The sequence below is a fragment of the Echinops telfairi genome, unplaced genomic scaffold, assembly GCF_000313985.2.
Source record: "Echinops telfairi isolate 266 unplaced genomic scaffold, ASM31398v2 ScPeMD7_1;HRSCAF=3_0, whole genome shotgun sequence".
Lineage (NCBI taxonomy): Eukaryota > Metazoa > Chordata > Mammalia > Afrosoricida > Tenrecidae > Echinops > Echinops telfairi.
Window position 1 is genome coordinate 67,534,197 of NW_022103896.1, and position 9,869 is coordinate 67,544,065.

Here is a 9,869-nt window from a genome sequence, read left to right on the forward strand (position 1 = left end):
CCAGAGACCAACCCCTAGACCACCCACTCATTGCTGTGTAACCTATAGTGCAGCTCCTCCCTGTGATGTATGTCTCTACCTGTAATTAATTAGTGGGCTGGCTTGCCCCCAGAAGGTATATAGGTGTGAGTCAGCAATATAGATCTCTCTCTGACTCTGAGCTCCTTGCTGCTCACTGCCTGGTCACTCCCCTCTCCCTTGTTCCCTTACCCTCATTACCTTCCCCCTCTCTCCACGTGGACCACCAAGCTGGGCTGAGGTGAGCAATGCTACCATGTAATATGTCTGACTGTATTATTGTAATATCTCTCATGCTCTTGATGACTTTAATATAATACTTATATATCTCAACCGTACAATTGTACTTACTGAACCCCTGGGTAGTAGTAGTATTAGCGGTGGGGGCTGGCCCCTCATCCCCCTATAACCATTTTAATTTAATACTACACTCAAACATAAGAATAATTGCGTGGATGGTTCAGTACTGGGCCATGCTTAGTTCGGTTGCGCATTAGGTCACTATGCGTTGGAAGTGATTTGTTGCCACTTAATTACAACACTTCTTGTTGCTAACTGACTTGAGTTGGCCTTACCTCATGTTGACTGCATACACAATGAGCTTAGATCTATAAGCTTTTTATTGGGTGATTGTTCACAAATAAATGGTCAGGCTTTCATTCTTAAGTCTGTTATAGTAAGCTATGCTGAAATCTATTTAGCATCATAGCCATATTCAAGCCTCCACAGACAGACAGATGTATTTCCTATAAAATTCCTTCCCTTGGCACCCTGTTTGTCTGATTAAGTTGTTCCTGTTGTGTTCTCCCATGGTGTTGTTAGGTACCATCAAACTGATTCCAATTCATAGCAACCCCATGTGACAGACCAGAGGTAATTCATTGGATTTTCTTGACTATAATCTTTACTGAAGCAGATCACCAGAAGATCTTTCTCTGTGAGGAAAATCAAAGATGGTTTTGAACCATCAACCTTTTACTCAGCAGCCAGTGCCACCTGCGCTCGCTCCTTTGTCTTCCATAAAAAAATCAAAACCAAATTCATTGCCAGCAAGTCAATTCTGACTCATTTTGGCCCTATAGGGTGAATCGAATTGTCCCACAGGCTGTAATTGTTCCAAGGCTGTAATCTTTTAAACCTACTGCTGTCTTTTTCCCATGTGAATGTCTACTGGATTCCAATGACCAGTGTTTCAGTTAACAGCTGAGGGGTTAAACACTATTCCATGATGGCTCCTTTGTGCTTTCATACACCCATCGGGTTGGTTTTGATTCCTAGTAGTCCTATGTAGGTTTCCCAGACGGTAAATCTTTATGGGAGCATAAAGCCTCCTTTTCTTCCCTTAGAGGGCTCATGAGTTTGAACATTTGACCTTGTGGTTATCAGCCCATTGCCTACACCACTAAACTACCAGAGTGCCTTTTGTCTTCCCAGAGCACTTTTTTCCTAGCTAATTAAGTGCCTTTTACATTGAACTCTATAATTAATGAAGGCAGGGTTCACACTACTCTGAAATATCTGGAAAGACAGAAACCATAAATATCTCACTCTCCATTTTATCCTTGACACCTAGTAGGATTCTTTCTTCATTGTCTGTTCTTAGTCCAGAAGCTCTGCTGAAACCTGTTCATTTTCAGGGACCAGGGAGGGTTCTATTCAACTGGGCATAGGGTTGCTATGGTTCAGAACCAACTCGATGGCATCTAACAATACCATAAGATTCCATAGATACCAAATCATACTTTGCCAAATCATTGCATACATTTCAATATTCATTAGCAACTGATGATAACAGACCATTATATCATTTTTATGCTTTCCAAGGAATTCGGTGATCTCTTTCTCATTGTCTTCTCTGGGTCTAGAGTCAAAAAGGATGACTTTCAGGTTGCCCATTTCTATTTATTCCCTTAAAATAAAATCTTCTCCACACTATTTTATATATGGCATTTGTTGCTATTATGTACTTTTTTCTGTAATTTAAATATTAGGTGTTCCTTGCTATCATGCCTGCCAACAGACAAAGCCAATGTAGTCACATTAGCATAAAGGTGGCACAGCTGATTCCTCTTATACTGAGGAGATGAGGATAACATTGAAAAGAATAAGAATGGGTTAGTAAAAGAAATAATATACGGGAGGGGGATATAAATTATTTCTGAATCTGGGCTTTCATTAGTCATTTCCAAATGGCGTCCTCTGATCTACATCCATACCACTCAAAAATAACCCTATCTTATCCAAACAGCTTCCTAAGTAAAGCTAATGTGTTTCACCTTGAAAAAAAGTTGTATAATATAACAGATTTTTAAAAAAATCCTCAAGACAAGTCAGTATAATTTCCCATGACACCTAAACCTGGTGCTCCATCTTATTTGAAAATAACTATTTTCATTTCTCTCCAAGGCTGTTCTTAGGTTTCAGGGGGAGGTAGAAGAACTTGTTTATACTTGAAATTATCCTTTGAAAAACGTTAAATTCATTTGAAAGAAATTGTCTAAAATTTAGAGCTCTAAAACTTAAAACATCCAACATTTCTGTTTGTCAGTTTTAACTGAAGTAACAAATAATTCAAAATTGCCAGTGACAGTTATTTCCTATCATATTGCAGCAAGCCTATGGGTTGACCTGTGTCTTCTCATTCCAAGATGTACTGAAGGAGTAGCCTTTATCTTGCTATTCTGTCATTATGACAGAGGACAAAAGCATAAGAGCAAATCATATTTGCTCTTATATTTAGAGTTTCTCATGGGTAGAGATCATCAATTGCTTATATGCAAGTGTAGGTTGAAGCTGAAGGAAATTAAAACAAGTCCATGAAAGCCAAAACACAGTCTTAAGTATATCCACTTGAATTGAGAAGCCATCTGGAGGCACTAAGAAACTAGTGCTTCATTTGGAGGCACTAAGGAGATAAATAGCTCACCGGAGGCAGGACATAAGCTCACCTCCCTTCAAGACATTCCTGACAAGAAGCCACATGAAGCTACCCTGATGCAGCCAGAGCCCTGGGAATTGGAGAAGCTATGTGGAGACTTCTGGCAGAGTTAAGATGCTTGTAAGCCACTGGAGCTACAAGACTTCCCACCCACTGCCCTGTGATCTTCCTGCATTTGGCATCATTGCATGTGGTTAGTGAGTCTGAAAGGGACTTTATTAATTGGTATCAGACATATGGGCTAATATTGGACTTATGGACCTGATCTGGACTGGGCTGAGATGTTTTCTCAATAGTTAATTGCTCTTGTATATAAAGCTCTTCCTTATACACATGAGTGTCCATGAATTTGTTTCTCTGTCTACCCGGACTAACAGAAAACATCATTAGAAAGAAAGGAAAAAAGAAAAGACCAAAGTGGATGTCATAAGAGACTCTTGCTTTTGAACATAGACTGGCTAAAAAGTGGGCGAAATGATAAAGTAGAGGCATTAAAGAGAAAATCCTAAAGGGAAGCTAGAATAGACATATCTAGAATTGCCCTTGTGAGTTTCCAAGGCTGTACTTCATTACAAGGGTAGAAAGCCTCCTCTTTCTTTCAAGGAGTGGCCTCGTGGTTTGAACTGCTAACTTTGTGGTTGGCAGCCCAACTCATAACCACTACCCGGGCTCTTATGAGCAAAGAAATAGTTACAAAATCAAAAGAAGATGGAAGGAACATACAAAATTACTGTAGCAAAGAGAGTTGGTCTACATTCAAATATGTTAAGAGGTAGCATATAATAAGGAAACTATGGTACTGAAGGAAGTAGTTCAAACTGCTCTGAAGGCATGAGGGAAACACAAGGCGTTAGGAATTGATAGAATACCAATTGAAATGTTTTAAAAACTGATGCAGTCCTGGGAGCACACATTAATTTATGCCAAGAAATGGAAAAGACAGCTACCTGGCCTAATGACCGGACGAGATTCATATTTCTGCCCATTCTGAAGGTGACCCAACAGAATGTGAAAATGATTGAATAAGACCAACACTCATGAAAGACACAGTAAGAAATACAATGAGGCATTGAGTTCACCCAATTTGCTGAAAAAGACCTCTTTAAAATGTTAAAGTAAAAAGATGTTCACTTTGAGGACTAAAGTGTACCTGACTCAAGGCATGGAATGTTCCATTGCCTTTTAGGCCGGTCTCAAAGTTAGACAATGGATTAAGATGATGGGGAAGAATCCGTGCATTTGAATCATGACTAGAGAAGAGCAAACAATGCTGTCTTGGAGGAAGTCTAGCCAGAGTGTGTCTTAGAAGTAAGGATGGTAAGGCTTCATCTCCCATACGTTAGACAGATTTTTAAGAGACACTCTCCTCTTAACTCACTGCCATCGAGTTGAGGCTGGCTCAGAGTGATCCTCTGGAATCCTATAGGACAGGCTAGAACTACCTCTGTGGGTTTCCAAGACTGTAATTCTCCATAGGAGTAGAACTTTCACAGGAGTGTAACCTCCTCCGGGAGAGAAAGATGGTGGTTTCGAACTGCTGGCCTTTCTATTGCAGTCCCACGTGTAACCACTGCTCCATCAGGGCTCCTTTAGGAGACACTAGTCTCTTGGAAAAAGACACTAACCTTGTTAAATTAGGGGGTCAGTGAAAAAGAGGAAGACCCTCAGGGAGATGGAATGACACCTTAGCGGCAACAATGGGATCAAAGTTCATCAAAGTTGTGCGGGTAGTCCAGGGCAAGGCAGTGCTTCATTCTGTTGCACATAGAGGTATGATGAATTGACACAGATTTGAGGACACTAACAACCGCCACCTTGGAGTCAGATTAGAACTTGTGCTCCACGGGGCTTTCAGGGACTGGGTGGCTGAAGTCGTTCACCAGGTCCATTAGGCACTTGCGGGTGGGCTCAAACTTGGCACCTTTCCTTTAGCAGCTAGACTTATTAACTAGGTATAGGGACTTGTATCTGCTTACAGTTTTGAAGAAAGCACATTATTAAGAACAATAAAACTACTGCCACAATTAAAAAAAAATCTCACTGCCACCAACTCAATACTAACTCACAGTGACCCCTGTGGGGTTCCGAGACAGTAACTGTTTATGGGAGTAGAAAGCCCAGTCTTCCTCCCTCGGAGCTACTGGTGGTTTCTGACAGCTGACCATGTAGGATGGCAGCCCAACAAGTAGGCCTCTACCCCACCAGGGCTCCAATGACCACCATTACTCTTCTCAAACACCAATGCTGCAAAATTTCCACTCAGGAATATTTCTAGGTATAGTTTACTTATTAGATAATTTTCATTTTAGTGTGTATATAATTTTCTATTTCAAATTTTGTTTATCATAATTTGCATGAAGCTATCTTTAATAACTACATATTTAATTAAATGAACCATATTTTTTTGGTAATTGTACCAATACAGTGTCTTTTAATCTTATGTTCTTATAATGATAGCCAGTGGTGTTAATAAAATTTGTCAATTTATTTGGGACACAAAATTCTTTGTTTTGACTGTACCAAGAAGACGAAAAATTATGTCAAAAAGTATGAACATTTTCAGGGTTCTTAAAATAACTTGACAAATTGCTTTTTAAAATGAATAGTAATAATTTATACTCCCAGTTGCAGTGCATAAGACCTGTTTAGACGAATTCCTTACCATTAGTGATATTATTAATGATATGAATTATTTCTGAAGCTATTGCCTGATCCAGGTGCATTTTGTCACTTCCTTTATTTCAAATTTTTGTACCTATTTTGTCTACTGGAGGCTTACTCCTTCCAAAGATAAGACCTAACTGAAGCCAAGCATCATCATCTTGAAAGTCCGTGTTCTGCACTGGCTTATTGAACTAATCGGCAAGTGCATAATAAGTAACTAAAGGAGTTAAAAGGAATCGCAGAGTTTAATTTTGAAAAATTTAAACTTTTCTTTGTGAATGGGGTGAACATTCATAGGAGAGATCCCAGTAACCAGTTTTACTTCCAACACTTCACGCACATTTTGTTTCACCTCATTCATTGCAACCCCTTAGTGTAACGTCACTCATTCCACTACCTCCCTTGTTTTCTATGAATGGAAACAGGAAACAGGCATCTCTGTTTTCCAGTCCTTTCACTTCTGTGATTACAAGGGGGAACACCTTGCTGTCATTTATTAACCACTGCACACCCTCTTTTCTTAGTTAAGAGCATTCCTGTCCTTTGCTCACTTGCATAGAGGCCTTTGCCCTACCACGCATTGTTCCTTTTTCAATAACAGTTCATTACATCTTCATATACGTACATTAGTAATCTTTTCTGATATAACAATTTTTTATTTGTATTGCATTTTAACTTATACATATTTAAACTTTTAATGTAGATAAATCTTTCAAGCTGTTTATTTTTTAATCCACCCCCCACACCCGTTGCTTCTACATTTAAATACTCCTTTTCCTAAGTGTTTTTGATAAACATTTGCTCCGGTTTTTCCCTTTAATTTTGTGTTTCACTCTTCAAGCTCACAGACTGTATTCCTGAACCAGATTCGTGGTCTGACTAATCTCTGTTGTTAAAAACAGGAGCAGTTGTACAAATGAGCACAAATCTAGCACTGAAAATAGAAAGAACCCCTTTGAAAATGTCCACATTTCAAGCAGTCAGGAGAGCCACCTTTCTGTCTGAGGGGAATATTTAGCTCAGAATTACGTAATTTCAAGTTCACTCTAATTTAAAGTGTCAGGGTCATGGTCAGATCTCTCATAGGGCGGTAGCTGACACTTAATGAGGTCACTGGCTGTTGTAGATTAAACATTGCTCCCAAGAGGCATTAGGATCATGTGACCTCCACCCTTTCAAGCTTACTTCACTCCGAGATATAATTCAGGATGATCTTGCAGTAACTGGCTCCTCCACAGACACTGCACTGAGCACTTCATGGCCAATGGGTCAATTTATGAACCCTGGTAGAAGAAAAATCTTTACTTCCTGAAGATCCCATTGCTGTTGAGTTGATTGTGATTTAAGATGAGGTCCCTCCCTCCCCAGGTGGCGCAAATGAGTTGCACTTGAGTACTACCTGAAAGGTAGTGATTTGAACCCATAGGATGGTAACTGAGAAGAAAGCTCTGGATGTCTGTTTCCATAAAGATTACTCTAAATCAGTGGTTCTCAACCTTCCTAATGTCGCGGCCCTTTAATATAATTCCTTGTGTTGTGGTGACCCTCCCAACCATAAAATTATTTATATTGCTCCTTCATCACTATAATTTTGCTACTCCTTCATCACTATAATTTTGCTACTCGGGCGACACCTGTGAAAGGGTCACTTGACCCCCAACAGGGTCGTGACCTACGGATTGAGAACCGCTGCTCTAAATAAATGAATACAAACCCGTGGGAGATTTTCTGTTACACATAGGGTTACCACGACTCTGAGAAGCTCCCTAACAATCTCTGTGACAGAGGAGAAGCCATTGGATGTTTTTAGAACTCCTGACACAATAGGGAAATAAGAGGTTTGAGCTTTACTGATAGAATTCAATACTCAAGCAGAAGCCAAGGTAAGGAAAGTTCTCTGGGAAAATTGCACACCAATGGGAAGTGAGTCCTTGTGAGCCTACAGACTCTTCCTCCCAGAATGCACTCCAAAGAGGCTAATGGCCCTCTCCCAGGTACACTGCAGAGGAGAGGCACCTGGGGTGGAAGGGTGGGTACCATTATTCATAAGGTCTTTCAATTCTACCATGTTAATAACAATATATCTCTATTCAATTTTCCCTGGTATAAGAGTCTCAGTACCCCCACAAGCTCATCAGAATTTGATATTTTCCATTTTGTTTTGTTGTTGTTGTTGTTAGTTTTTTGTCACTGTCATTCTTGCAGGGGTAATAGTTGTTAATATTTACCAAAAAACAAAGGTGGGGGTTCTAAAAGGATAAAGAAACTAGATCAATGGAAACAGAAAAACAGAATAAAAATAATGACGAGGTTAACACATTGTAAAATTTATAATCAATGGTATGAATTAATGTGTATAAAAATTATGAAAGGGGAGCCTAATTTCCTGTGTAAAGTTTCACATGAGCACAATAAACTATTATTTTAAAAGAGCAGAAAATACAATCATCTAGAATTAAATCTAATGTAAAGACACAAGATTGATGAGTCACCTTAGAGATAACCTATCTTGAGAGATATTTTGCTGATGAGTTAAATGTATCTCCTAAATATCATCAAAGAAGAGATCATTTAATTAATATCAAATTATTATAAACTAATCAAACTTAATTTACTTCAAAAATCTTTGTTAGGTTTCTTATTTACAAAGTAGGACATGTTCACTGTCAAATCAAACCATGTTTTACAAAAAAATGCAATTAGAAAGTGTCTCATGTTTTCAGTTCTTATAACTTAGTACCTTAGTGTACATTTACTCAGATTTTTTTCCTATGCACATACCAATACATCAAGTTAATTTATTTAAAGTTATTCTTATAAAAAAAGAGTATTATATTGCATAACATTTTGAGAAAACAAATACAGGAATAATATTACTTTTCCTCTGAGTCAGAGGTCAGACTAGCTATTAGGATGATTGCCAATTCAGGAGTAGATTACAGAAGGACAAATTAGCAAGTCATGGATACGTAGGCAATGGAGATTTTTCTGAAGTTATTAATACTTCTCATTTATATTGGGCACCTGTTCGTATACAAGGATCTCATAAGGCCCAGGAAGAACAAATCAAATAAGACATCTGTGGGAAACAACAGTGCATAAGGCATTGTCCCTTGCGTCAGGGAGCTAATATGGGAGAGGATTCTGGTTCAGGATTGTAGAATTAAAAAAAAAAATCCTCCAGTTTGTTTTCTTTCACCCCTGCCCCTTTGATTATTGAATTCGGCAGTTAGGTTACTGCACTGCTTATAGTATTTATCGTTATTGGGTGGGTGAATTTAGCTCACGACCATTTCCAAAAAGCCTGGTGTCCTTGATAGGAAATATCTTTCTCCACGCCATTCAATCAGAGTAAAACAGATTGATAATATGTTTGTTATAGACAAGATATTGGGCCAAGTCCTCAATATATGTAATCATATAACCCAATGAGGAATGTGCCATAGCCCTGAATGGTACAAGAGAAGAATCTGAGCCTGGAGAGGCACACAGTGTAGTAGCTAGGAGCATGAATCATGGGCCACTCTGCTTTGATTCCCAATACCAGTCTGAGATTGTTTGCCTCTGATCTTGATTCAGTCACTTAATCAAGTGACTTAGATCTGAATATTCTGCATATACAAAAGAGAGATAAAAGGATAGTACTTATCCTTTAGGGTAAAAGTGGTTGCTTTATAAGTCTTCCCTCTTATGATAAGCAGTAATAGGGCATAGGGCACAGTCATCATATGACTAAGTGCAAAATTAATGTATAACCCATAGGATAGTATTTATTATAGATCATGGATCCCCAGTACGTTACTGCGGCAGAAATCATGATCTAGTCTCTGGTTTTTAACTACATCCTGTCCTTCTCTTTGATCTTTGGTGGCTTCCTCTGTTTTATAAAAACCTTGAAACCAATGCCGTTCTAAACTATGTGCATCTTTAACATTGTCAGGCATTTTTGTTCTAGGTGGAATTTAGTTAGAGATCTAAGGCCAAGGGCAGAGGAGAAGGAGAACAAGGATGTGAATTTAGAAATGGTGGGATTCCTGGGCTTAAAACGTAACAGCTCTAAGAGTCCAGGCAAATTGCTTCAATCTCTCCATCCTGGTTTCCTGAATGCTGTTGTTGTTAATTCATAGAGACCCTAAGTACAACAGATTGTGTGTTTGAGTCCATTGCGGCAGCCACTGTGTCAGTCTCTTTCATTGAAGGTCTGTCTCTTTTTCAGACCCTCTACTTTAATAAGCATGATACCCTTTAC